At 36.2% G+C, this 14,261-nt stretch overlaps 1 long non-coding RNA gene across 1 annotated transcript in view; it reads left to right on the forward strand.

Moving 5' to 3' along the window:
* Nucleotides 1–4,258: 4,258 nt before the first annotated feature.
* The window catches only part of LOC118535694 (uncharacterized), a 35,205-nt gene continuing 25,202 nt past the window's right edge, over nucleotides 4,259–14,261 (forward strand). Inside the window, exon 1 of the long non-coding RNA XR_004917305.2 lies at nucleotides 4,259–4,643. This is a non-coding gene — a long non-coding RNA (uncharacterized LOC118535694). The remainder of the gene's footprint in view (nucleotides 4,644–14,261) is intronic.

Here is a 14,261-nt window from a genome sequence, read left to right on the forward strand (position 1 = left end):
AACTTGTAAGCTCAACTCTGGCCAGGAAGCAAGGTAGGCAGCCAGGCTGGGGATGGGGATAGTGGGAGAAACCAAGTAGATCTGGAGTGCTACAAAATTTGGGCATTGTATGGCTCACTGGTTGTGTCACTGAGAGCCTTTCACATCATTTTACAACATCCATCTCTCCTGTGAGATCAAAATCCTCTCACTTCTTTGAGAATGGAGATGCATATCCAATCTCTCAAAGTAAGGAGTCATTACAATCTCTGAAAATTAGATTGGATAAGGAATGTTAGCAAGCCAAGTTATTATCCTCATGTTGCAGGTGGTTCTGGGTCAAAACTGATACTTTTTATTTCCCATCTTCATCTGAATATTGGTTGTATACTGATACTAAAAATGAATAGCTAGGAAAGATATTCTAGGAGATATGAAGGGGTTCAAAGTACCCTGCCCTTAATAAAACATTACCCCATTTATATTTGTCTCAGCCCCTAGACAGCTGTTTTCTAGGGAACATGAGTTAAAAGAAGACATCATGATTCCTCACAAGGCATCTCTAAAAAATAAGGACCTTCTTCTGCATAATCACAACACCAATATCGCAGCAAAGGAGATCTCTGACCTAAGTGCATATCTCCTAGACTATCTTTCCTAGCTATTCATTTTTAATATTAGTATACAAGCAATATTCACACACTGCATTTGTTTATTGTGCCTAGTAGGTTCTGTTAATCCAAAACAACCCTTCCCCTCTTATGGCATTGATTTTTGAAATATTCAGGCTAGTATTTTTGAATGCTTCCTCATGGTGACGTTTACTTTGTGCCTCTGTCTTCTTTTGAATAAGGCAAGCTTCCAAAATAACAGAATATGTGGATCTTTATTCTGAGATAACAGTACATACACTAGCTTGCCTGATTTTCCACAAACCATTCAGTAAATTAGAGAGGAACTCCTTCATTTTTGCTCCTTGTTATTAGGCTCACTTTTAGAGATGTGACAGTTCTTTATAAGGTCTTATTCCTCCGGTGTTCTGTCACATTTGTCACTATTGCCTTTTATAAAGGTCTTCAAATTTGGAGAATTTCTTAGTCTTTTGTGGAAAATTTACTGTCTTTTTCACAGTTCTAAATTCAGGCTGTGTTCTAGAGAATAGCTTTTTAAATTGTGCTCTATTTATTGGTTATTATTCTCTTTCTTTCTTTCAGATTGCGGAATCTAACTGAAAACTCTTTCGTATTGATAGATCAACTTATATTCTGTCCATTGTTGTGGGTTAATACTTTAGTTGCAATTAATTTACTACCATCTAATGAGCTTTCAAAAAGGAAAGGTTAAAAATATCATTTATAAAAATGTGACCTGAAAGTTGTACTTACCACATCTGCTTGCATCATTTGGCACAAACTTAACCAATGGTCACACATAACTACAGTGGAGCCTGAGAAGGTCATTTTCCAACTGGAGAAGACTGTGTAAGAAAAGCCAAAATGTTCTATTGAAAGAAGGAAGAATGAATCATGGAATGATTAGTGCTCTTAGTAACACAGTTTTCCCTAAATTTCAGAGACCTTCAGAGCATGTTTAAGGATCTTAAAAGGGGTTATATTTGTTACCTTCTCTAGTTTGTGGATGCCAGTTGTCCTAAACTAGGATCATTTTGTTTGTCCTCTCTGTTATATTTTTCTAATTATCTAAATCATGTCATCTCTTACTTCTGACTTCACATTGAATATTTCAAAGGTTTTTTTTAATGCCAGTGCTATATGGAATGTTTGTGTTCTTCACAAAATCATATGTTAAATCCTAATGTCCAATGTGATGGTATTAGGGAAATAGCAACTCTGTAATTTGGTCTAATATATTTCTTAATTCTCTAATTTGTTCCTTTGGGTTTTCATTATTTTTTTCTTAATCCAAACTCACCCTTTCATCTCATTCTGTTGTTTTATCATCTTACTTTGACCTCCAAGTTTAGTGAACTTACTTCTTTTTTTTTTAAGATTTTATTTATTTATTTGACAAAGAGAGAGAGCACAAGCAGGGGGAGCAGCAGACAGAGGGAGAGGGAGAAACAGACTCCCCACTGACCAGGGAGCCCGATGCGGGGCTTGAGCCCAGGACCCTGGGATCATGACCTGAGCCGAAGGCAGACGCTTAACGACTGAGCCACCCAGGCGCCCCTTTCTTATTAAGTTTCTCTTCAGTGTTTCATCTGTAGAAATTTACTTTTTTTCTCCATCATTGTATATTTTCTTTTGTAGTTGGTCTGTTTTCTAATTTTAAAACAGAAATTGCTTAATTTTGAAATTTATTTTTACCTTTAAAGATATTAACTCTTTTATTTGCATTATGCCACACATTTTCTTTTTAATATTTTCAAGATTAATATGGTAAGCTTTGTTCAGATCTTCAAATTACTCTGATGTAATGTGTGTATATCCCACATGATATGCTTCCCAGTGTAACTGAGAACTCCTTACTCCCTGAGTAACATTTTGGGTATTGGGTGTTGTGTTATGTATCGTATGCCACTGTGAAGAAACAAGGTTAAAAAGAGGGGAAAAGATCAGCAGGTGTTGTGTGCAGTCCTTTCTAGCAGAGTTGAATAATGATGTAGTAGGCTGAATTATGGCCCTCCCAAATTCTCATTGGAAAGTTAGCAGAATTAGGTTGAAGTCCTAAGCCTGTTGCTCCGAATGCGGCTATATGTGGAGATAGGGTCCTTAAAAAAAAATTAGGTAAAAATGAATTCACTAGGGTGTGCCCTAATCCAAATGACTATGGTCCTTATAAGAAGAGAAGATTACGACACAGACACACAGAGAGAAAAGACTGTGTGAAGACAGAGAAGACGGCCATCTACAAAGCCAAAGAGAGAGGGCTTGGAAGAAACCAAACCCTGGGACACCTGCATCTCAGATTTCTAGCCTCCAGAATTGTAAGAAAAAATTCCATTGTTGAAGACACCAGGCTGTGGTACTTTGTTTTGGCAGCCCCAGCAAACTAATACAAATGCTTTCTGGTTTCTCTTCGAAGGTTATATTTGTGAAATACCTGGTGGACTGTTCAGTCGATCACACTGGGTAAATTATCTTCCTGTGAATGTGAACAGTCTTGTGGTTTAGAAATTCAGCTCAATTCACTATGGAGAAATGAAAAAGTGATTTTTTTTCTTGCCTCTGATAAAATGCTCATATCCTATCATAGGGACATCTAATACAAAAGATTTTTTGACTCTTTCTTGGCCTGCCAGCTCTTCCATTGTGCGTGCTTATGTTTAAATTCCAGAGCATTGGTTTTAATTTTCAGAGATGCAGCTCTTCTCAGAATTAAATGTGTAGCCAGGGTGGCGTTCTCTATTCTCTCTCATGTGCATGCTCTCTCTCTCTTTTTTCTTAAATTTCAAATTGAAATCACATTTCATTACTTCATTGATTGCTGCCTTTAAAGCTTTCTTCATTTAATTATTGTCTTAGTCTCTTCGAGCTGCTACAACAAAATATCATAGACTAGGTAGCTTATAAACAACAGAAGTTTTTTCTCACTCCCTGGAGGCTGGGAAGTCTAAGATTGAGGAGCCAACATGGTCGTGTTTTGGTGAGAATTCTCTTCCTGGTTCACATAACTGGCACTTTCTTGCTCTGTACTCACGCGGTGGAAGGGGCTAAGGAGCTCTGTGGAACTTTGGTTTTAAGGGCACTAGTACCAACCATGAGGGCTGCACCCTTATGGACTAAGCTCCTTCCAAAGGCCCCGCCTCCTCATACCATCATTTTGGAGATTAGGATTTCAAGGCATGAATTTGAGGGGGGAACACAAACCATTCAGACCATAACAATTATTATGCTTATATTTTAAAATGGTAAAAGCAGGAAGCATATTGTAGAATTCAACCAGAAATAAGCTACATATCACATGTAAATACAACTTTATTGCATCAAAATCTTTACATATTTAGTTACTTTTGCTGTAATTAATATCAAATATTAGTTGACTTTAATTTTGCCTTCCTAGAAATTTTATATGAATGGGACATGACGGAGTAACTACTATCTCTTTCAAATTTCTCCAAAGGGAGTGAACGGATACTTTTTTTCTTTCCAGGAAACAGAGATGTTCAAAATCATTCTACTGACCTTAGAATTACACTTAAACTTCAACTAGTGGATTTTTAATAAATATTTTTCTGTTGTCAGTACTGATGACAGTGTTTTTCCCAGTGAAAGTCATTTTTTACAGTCAGGGCTGACCCAATATCCTTTTTTTTTTTTTTTTTTTTTTAATCACTTTCCACCTTCATAGCTTATTCAAAGTTAAAGGCACTACTTCTCAGTTTCAGGTCAAAGCAGCTCCACCAAAAAACAGTATATCCTATTAAACCACTCTTTCTCGGTCTTCGCTTCTGCAGGCTTCCTGCTCTCCAGGTGTTTGCGATTTCACTGAAATGATGTAGAAAACCCAGCCATGTGATCAGCCTGGAATCTTTATAAAAGGAGCTTCAAACACCTCTCACGTGTTCATCTTAACCATTAACAGGCAATATCTTCGCTACACATGTGCCTCAGGTGTACTCAAATGTTGGTGAAATACCCCCGAAAGAGAATTCTTGAGTTGTCGATGAAAGCAGGAAATTTTGACCCTGTTTGTGTGACCAGGTAATTTTCTCTTTATTATTACTTAGAGGCAGAGTATTTGGAAGTATTTTGGTCAATAGAGGAGGTCTAGGATACTGGGAGAAATTGCTCACACTTTTCACAAATTAAGTTAGCAATAAATGCATGCATTCATACTTTACTTAGTTCACATGATTTTTTTTTAAAGATATATTTATTTTAGACAGAGAAAGATAGTGGGAGTGGGAGGAGAGGCAGAGGGAGAGAGAAAGAGAGAAACCCAAGCAGACTCAGAGCCAAACACGGACCTGACATGGGGCTTGATGCCACGACCCTGAGATCAGGGTCCAAGCCAAAACCAAGAGTGGGACGCTTAACTGATCGAGCCACCCAGGGACCCCAGTTTACATGATTTTATACTAGTACTCAAAGCACAGAAACAGCTGTCAAAATTACAAAAAGATCACATTTTGTTGGTAACTTTGAAAGCTGCAAAATTTGAAATGGGAATATTGGTAGAAATAATGACCATGCTTCTTGTTAGTAATTCTAATTACTGAAATTTGAAATAAGTATCTGAACAGTGAGCGATCTTAACTGTAAAATTTATAATAAAATTTTTCCTTCTTCATTGTAAAATTTATAATAAAAACTTTCCTTATTAAGTAAGGGCAGTAATAGGAAAGGAAAATTGAAAAAAAGGGAAATGTTTTTACTATGTTGTTTATGTGTCTATAAATTAAAGAGATTTAATTTTACTTAATTGAGGAGATGTTTTTTAAGTAAACTAAAAATTCAGGTTAAAATATTTTTACTATTAATGGGAGGCAAAATGACCTTAAAATCAAACTGGAAAGATCCAAATATCCACCACATAGAAGTAAAAGATAAAATTATCTTGGATTTCCAGCTTCATATATGTAATTAGAATTAGAAGTTAGAGAATAATTACCTGAATCAGGGTGCATGTGAATTGGCTTTATTATGGTAAAAGAAAGAAACTGAAACTCCTGGCTCTTCTACCTGATTTTCTTCCAATTAGTTGTGTAGTTTGTAGTGGTAATCGCATTACCACCTTGGTCACAGGTAACTAATCTTTCAAATGAGATTTTTACCAAGTCCTTCAGTAAGCTTTATTTCAATCTGTCATGAATTTCATTTACTCTTCACTTTGGTTTACTTGTCCCTGTCTTTAGCCGCATCATTCATGTATTCTGTACAGTTGAAGGAATTTAGGTATACCATTCCATGAGGAAGGAGACTTCTTGGGGAAGTGTAAAGAATAGGAGGATTTCAGCCTCAGAGACTGAGGGGGAAGAAAGTAGAAATAACTGAGCTTTGAGGAAGCTCTTATCTCAATCCCTTTTAGTAGTTGCCATCCTAGGTAAAATTTTATTGTATTATAAAATAAAAAGCCTTTTAAAATACCATTTTTGTGTTCCTGCTGAAAAAATTAACACCTGTTCATTGTAAGTCATTAACTGAGGAGAAACTTAATACATGTATACATTTTTATGTCTACTGAAAAAATAAGGCGTTACTATTTTTAGTCCTTTCTATGTGTCAAGAAATGTATTGAATATTTTCATATAAATAATACAATTAAGAAAAGAATCTTGCTGTGCTTGGTTGCCACTTTTCTTATTGACTACATAGAAAATAGTCAATGAAAATTAAAAAATCGTGATTGTGATAAAATACACATAACGTAAAATCTACCATTTTAATTATTAAGTTATAGTTCAGCAGTGCAGAGTATATTCACGTGGTTGTGCAACCTATCTCCAGAACTCTGTTCAACTTGTAAAACTGACACTTTATGCTCATTAAACAACTCTCCATTCCCCTTCTCCCCAGCCACTGGCAATCCATATTCATCTTTCTGTCTCTATGAATTTGACTACTCTAGGTACCTACATCTAGGTATCAAAGATACCTAGACTTAGATTATCAAGTGGAATCATACAGTATTTTTGTGTGGGGCGACTGACTTGTTTTCATTTAGCATAATGTTCTCAAGGTTCATCTATGTTGTATCATGTGTTAGAAAGCCTATAACAAAATTTGGTTTCTTTTTGAATCTGAATAATATTCCATTGTATGTATAGACCACACTTTATTTATCCATTAATCCATGAATGGATACTTAGGTAGCTTCTACCTTTTGACTATTGTAAATAATACTGCTATGAATATGGTTGCACAAATATCTCTTTAAGACCCTGCTTTCAGTTTTTTGGGCTATCTATCCAGAAGTGGAATTCCTGGATCATATGGTAATCATCTTTTAATCTTTTTGAGGATGTACCATACTGTTTACCATATAGCTGCACCATTTTACATTCTTACCAACAGTGCATAAAGTTCTAAGGTTTTCACATTCTTATCAATCCTTGTTATTTTCATTTTTTTGTTGTTGTTTCTGGGTTTTGTTTTTGGTTTTTTTTTTTGCATAGTAACTATCATAATGGGATGAGGTAGCATCTCATTGTGGTTTTGATTTGCATTTTCCTAATGATTAGTTATGCTAAAGCTTTTCATGTGCTTCTCAGCCCTTTTTTTATTTTCTTTGAAGAAATGTCTATTCAAGTCTTTTGCCCATTTTTTAGTCAGGTTGTTTGCTGTTGTTCTTGAATTGTAGGAGTTCTTTATATAGTCTTTATATTAATCTTATCAGATGTCTGATTTGCAAGTATTTTCTCCCATTCCATAGGTTGCCTTTACACTCTGTTGATTGTGTCCCTTAATGGACAGAAATTTTCAATTTGAATGTAGTCCAACTTTATTTTTATTAAGCTAAGTCATAGGAATTTTTACTTATTCGAGTTGTGATAGGAGGACTAGACTTAGTGTGTTATGATTCTTGCTAACAATTTAAGAGCAAAGACTGATTCCATTAGAGGTTTTGTGTTATAAATACAGCAGCTAATTTAAAGAATGTATTATCTAAAACATAAGCTCAGAGTAAGCTGGGACCATTCTTAGATACAAATCATGAGTTTGTTTAGTAAACTGCTGAATAGCAAAAGGGTAAGCAAAGATCACTTTGCCTATTTATCTGGCTCACTCATATGATATTTACTTGGCATGTTATGGCTTATAAGCTGGATTTCATTTTTCCAGCTATGCACCAGGGCAGCATGAAATCAGATCATGAAATTTTCTTCTTTAGTCTAGACTAAATCTGTTTACACATTTATTCATTTAATCATTTGACTATTAAGAAATTTTGCTTACTTTGATTAATAAAAAATTGCTGAAAACTGATTCACTAAATGCTAAATGATACAGTATGTTTTAGAATATCTTATTCACTAATATTTAAATAAATTATAATTGCTTAAAGAACACTGATACCTTGTCTTTGTCAGAGTGAATAGTCAACAGGGAGGTCCTTGGGTTAAATGAAGACTAATATTCACATAAATGAAGTATAACTGGCAACAATTTTTCATTCTGCTAATTCTTTCCATAGCAATTTCAGATACTGAAATGTGACAATTTGGCTTTACAGTGTTCAAGTTTTCTTTTAATATCTGTGACAATCGCTAGTCTGACCTGTAATGACATCCTATAGATCTTTTAGTATGAGCTGTAAATCATTTCATGAAGCTCATTCACTCAAATGATCTTCTTTATATAAGACTTTGATTTTGTTCTCTTCTAAGTATGATAAAAATGAGATATTATACTAAATAATATTTTACTAGTTGAATAGCATTTTAATTCTTTCATACATTCACATAGGGAAAATGTGAAAATATTTGAGATTCAAAGCAAAATATCAGCAAAGTTTTGTGATTTGTGATTAAGGAGGGAGAAAATGATTGAAACGAAAAGAGGACAATTAGTTAGATGTAGTATTTTTTTCCCATGAGGCTGGTACTAACACTAAATAAACTGCTGATGAAGTGTTATTGTTTAGAATATAATTAATAAAGAATAGTCCTGTTCTCTGTATCAATAAATCATGTTAACTGGCATAGCTTTGGGAGATGGAAAACAAACAACTCTTAAAAACAAACATAGTTTTAATGAGCCGTGTTGAATAAGGGCAATCAAATTTTCTGTCACATCTAATCCAACTCTACCTGTGTGTAAGAGATCTGAGCATAATTGATGAAGACGTGGCAAACCTTAAGACACAATTTCTTAAAAATATGCAGATTTTTTTTTCACTCACATGTGCTTGATGTATATTGCCAAATAGCTAAAAAAATATTAAATGTGTTGGTCTGGGTCCTCTGAGGAGTGGACACTGAGATGAGAATAGATGTTCAAGAAATTTATTAGGAAAAATTCTCATGAGAAAAAATGGAAGAAGCCAGTTGAGGCTGAGAGAATTGTGAAATGCCAAGTTTGACTTAGAGTGGAAGGAAAAGGAAGAAAGGAAGGTTATATGGAACCATTGTAGACTCTAATGCAAATCTGAGAAATATTCAGCAAGACTGTCAAGGAGGACTCAAGCCAGAGTTGCACATCAGAGGATTCCTGTGTCCTCTAGGAAGGGGCCTGCCTTAGTATTCTTGCCACACTCAATTAGTGTTTGGGAGCAGTCCATGGGAAGCATAAACTTGATCGAAATACTGCAATGGATTTCTGAGTGCAACAGCCAGGGCCTTGAGTCACTTATGCTTCCTGCAGTAGGAGATCTGAGAGGCATCTCCACAGTAAACATTAAAAAATAGGGTATTGATTAAATAAGTGATCTATAATCCATATAATGGCCCAGTTAGAAGTACTATAAAAATGGGGTGAATCTACATGTATTATAAAAACGTATGTATTTATTTGTGAGAGAAACAGATTTGGGAAAGAATTTAGAATGTTACCCACTTTGCAAAAGAATACTCCTTCAAAAATATCTATGTTTATACCTGCATATGCATAAATGGTTTCTGGAGGAACAAATATCAAGTCAATTACATTGGTATTTCTAGGTAAAAGGGAGAGTGAGAATTGGGACTTCTGCGTACTTGTGGGAATGCATGTTTTTAGTCTCACCTGACTCCTGCTGTCTTTAAAGAATGCATACTACTTCTCTAGGATTTTGATGGATTCCTGTCTCACATTTAGGTCTTTCATCCATTTTGAGTCTATTTTTGCGTGTGGTGTAAGGAAATGGTCCAGTTTCATTCTTCTGCATGTGGCTGTCCAATTTTCCCAACACCATTTGTTGAAGAGACTGTCTTTTTTCCATTGGACATTCTTTCCTGCTTTGTCGAATATTAGTTGACCATAGAGTTAAGGGTCCATTTCTGGGCTCTCTGTTCTGTTCCATTGATCTATGTGTCTGTTTTTGTGCCAGTACAATACTGTCTTGATGATGACAGCTTTGTAATAGAGCTTGAAGTCCGGAATTGTGATGCCACCAGCTTTGCTTTGCTTTGCTTTTTTCAATATTCCTCTGGCTATTCGGGGTCTTTTCTGGTTCCATACAAATTTTTTTTTTTAAGATTTTATTTATTTATTTGACAGAGAGAGACACAGTGAGAGAGGGAACAAAAGCAGGGGGAGTGGGAGAGAGAAGCAGGCTCCCCTGCTGAGCAGAGAGCCCGATGTGGGGCTCGATCCCAGGACTCTGGGATCATGACCTGAGCCGAAGGCAGACGCTTAACGACTGAGCCACCCAGGCGCCCCAGGCTCCATACAAATTTTAGGATTATTTGTTCCATTTCTTTGAAAAAAGTGGATGGTATTTTGATAGGGATTGCACTAAATGTGTAGATTGCTCTAAGTAGCATAGACATTTTCACAATATTTGTTCTTCCAATCCATGAGCATGGAACATTTTTCCATTTCTTTGTGACTTCCTCAATTTCTTTCATGAGTATTCTATAGTTTTCTGAATACAGATTTTTTGCCTCTTTGGTTAGATTTATTCCTAGGTATCTTATGGTTTTGGGTGCAATTGTAAATGGGATTGACTCCTTAATTTCTCTTTCTTCTGTCTTGTTGTTGGTATATAGAAATGCAACTGATTTCTGTGCATTGATTTTTTTTATTTTTTTATTATGTTATGTTAATCACCATACATTACATCGTTAGTTTTTGATGTAGTGTTCCGTGATTCATTGTTTGCATATAACACTCAGTGCTCCATTCAATACGTGCCCTCTTTAATACCCATCACCAGGCTAACCCATCCTCCCACCCCTCTCCCCTCTAGGACCCTCAGTTTGTTTCTCAGAGTCCATAGTCTCTCATGGTTCGTCTCCCCCTCCAAATTCCCCCCTTCATTTTTCCCTTCCTACAATCTTCTTCTTTTTTTTTTAACATATAATGTATTATTTGTTTCAGAGGTACAGGTCTGTGATTCAAGAGTTTCACACAATTCACAGTGCTCACCATAGCACATACCCTCCCCAATGTCTATCACCCAGCCACCCCATGCCTCCCACACCCCACCACTCCAGCAACCCTCAGTTTGTTTCCTGAGATTAAGAATTCCTCATATCAGTGAGATCATATGCTACATGTCTTTCTCTGATTGACTTATTTCGCTCAGCATAATACCCTCCAGTTCTATCCACATCATTGCAAATGGCATGATTTCATTCTTTTTGATGGCTGCATAATATTCCATTGTATATATATACCACATCTTCTTTATCCATTCATCTGTCGGTGGACATCTTGGCTCTTTCCATAGTTTGGCTATTGTGGACATTGCTGCTATAGACATTAGAGTGCAGATACCCCTTCGGATCACTACATTTGTATCTTTGGGGTAAATACCCTGTAGTGCAATTACTGGGTCATAGGGTGGCTCTATTTTCAACTTTTTGAGGAAACTTCATACTGTTTTCCAGAGTGGCTTGTGCATTCATTTTATATCCTGTCACTTTACTGAACACAGGCAGCAACCTCTTCGACCTCAGCCGCAGCAACTTCTTCCTAGACACATTGCCAAAGGCAAGGGAAGCAGGGGCAAAAATGAACTATTGGGATTTCATCAAGATAAAAAGCTTTTGCACAGCAAAGGAAACAGTCAACAAAACCAAAAGACAACCAACAGAATAGGAGAAGATATCTGCAAATGACATATCAGATAAAGGGCTAGTATCCAAAATCTATAAAGAACTTATCAAACTCAACACCCAAAGAGCAAATAATCGAATCAAGAAATGGGCAGAAGACATGAACAGACATTTCTGCAAAGAAGACATCCAAATGGCCAACAGACACATGAAAAAGTGCTCAACACCACTCGGCATCAGGGAAATGCAAATCAAAACCTCAATGAGATACCACCTCACACCAGTCACAATGGCTAAAATTAACAAGTCAGGAAATGACAGATGTTGGCGGGGATGCGGAGAAAGGGGAACCCTCCTACACTGTTGGTAGGAATGTGAGCTGGGGCAGCCACTCTGGAAAACAGTATGGAGGTTCCTCAAAAAAATTGAAAATAGAACTACCATACGTCCCCACAATTGCACTACTGGGTATTTACCGCAAAGATACAAATGTAGTGATCTGAAAGGGCACGTGCACCCCAATGTTTATCGCAGCAATGTCCACAATAGCCAAACTATGGAAACAGCCAATTGTCCATCCACAGATGAATGGATAAAGAAGATGTGGTATATATATATATAATGGAATATTATGCAGCCATCAAAAAAATGAAATCTTGCCATTTGCAATGATGTGGATGGAACTAGAGGTTATTATATTAAGCGAAATAAGTCAATCAGAGAAAGACATGTAGCATATGATCTCACTGATATGAGGAATTCTTAATCTCAGGAAACAAAACTGAGGGTTGCTGGAGTGGTGGGGGTTGGGAGGGATGGGGTGGCTGGGTGATAGACATTAGGGAAGGTATGTACTATGGTGAGCACTGTGAATTGTGTAAGACTGATGCATCAACAGACCTATACCTCTGAAACAAATAATAGATTATATTTAAAAAAAAAAAAGATAGTAGGAAGGGAAAAATGAATGGGGAGAAATTGGAGGGGGAGATGAACCATGAAAGACTATGGACTCTGAGAAACAGACTGAAGGTTTTAGAGGGGAGGGGGATGAGGGGATAGGTTAGCCTGGTGATGGGTGTTAAGGAGGGCACGTATTGAATGGAGCACTGGGTGTTATGCGCAAACAATGAATCATGGAACTCTACATCAAAAACTAATGATGTAATGTATGGTGACTAACATAAAATAATAACATAAAATTTAAAAAAAATAAAAACTTCAATTTTGGGAATGTATGAAAAATGCACAATTCTGATATAGAACAAAATGCAACAGGTCTTTAAGAAAAGTAATAATAAAGTGCTAAGAGTATTACTCCTTTTATACGTTTTTGAGGATAGAATGGACGTACTTTTGACAGGTAGCAATGGGTTATATGGCTAATTTAGTGAGGGGGTAAAAAGAGCCTCTCCTGCCAAGTGAACTAAGCAGTACATGAAGCATGCCAGTGTTGGCCTTTCTGTATGCTTATTTTATGGTTTCCATTGCTCATTGCAGCCCAGACTCTAGAGCTGAGGCAATACTGACAATAAGAAGTATCATTTGTTTGGCCGAAGAATGGGTTGCAGGAGGGGGAGTGAAATAAAGGAAAAAGCAGAAGTAAAGTCATAAGGAAATGTGGTTGACTTCTGAGAACACTAAGTTTCTAGCTGAAACGTAGCATAAATATAGGGTAGACAAGGCTAGAAATGAAAGATAAGGCCTGAGCATGGAGAGCCTTGAATGCTAAGCTAAGGCATTTGGACTTAATTTAATAAAAATGGTGCATCACTGAAAACTGAGTGGGGAAGTGATATAATCAGAACTGTGTCTAGGGGCACCTGAGTGGCTCAGTTGTTAAGCGTCTGCCTTCGGCTTGGGTCATGATCTCAGTGTCAAGCCCCGCATCGGGCTCCTTGCTCAGTGGGAAGCCTACTTCTCCCTCTCCCACTCCCCCAGCTAGTGTTCCCTCTCTCGCTGCCTCTCTCTCTCTCTCTGTCAAATAAATAAATAAAATCTTTAAAAAAAAAAAAATGCATACTACTCTTAATGTGTTACAGCAATTAATATGACTGACTTTATTCTTGCAATGTTCCTTACCACTTAATACTTATTCAATGTTGTTAATTCATCATTTCTTGTTGTTTTCTTTTGTTAGTATGAACAAAATGCCATTTTAGTACCTTGGTCCTAAACTTACCTTGGGTCACCTATTGTATTTATGCAGTTAGTTAATGACTGTCTCCCTTTCTTCAGAACTCATGAGGAAAAAAAAAACTTATATAAAAATCAGAAATATTTTATCTCACTTAAGTTGCTCTGGCATACCTCTGTTTTTTGTTTGTTTGTTTTTTTCCTCTCTCTCAAATATAATAAGACATTTGGATACTTAAAATCCTGGACTGTTTTCTCTCCCACTATTAGAAAATGAAACGTTTGGAACTCTTTTCCTTTTCCTCTATACATACAATTTCTTGTGTTTTCTAATATAAATAAGCACTTTGCTTCCAATGCATTATTAGGATTTTCCTTACATTATTACTTTTCTATTTCAAAAATCTTTATGAACTACTTATGCAATACATCCCCATACTATCTCATTATCTAACAGTATATAACATTTTATTGTATTATCAGTTGTAAGACCCACCATGATTTTAAGTACTCTAGAAAAGAATAAAACACTACTCATAAAATT

The sequence above is a fragment of the Halichoerus grypus genome, chromosome 2 (genome assembly GCF_964656455.1).
Source record: "Halichoerus grypus chromosome 2, mHalGry1.hap1.1, whole genome shotgun sequence".
In the NCBI taxonomy this organism is placed as follows: Eukaryota; Metazoa; Chordata; class Mammalia; order Carnivora; family Phocidae; genus Halichoerus; species Halichoerus grypus.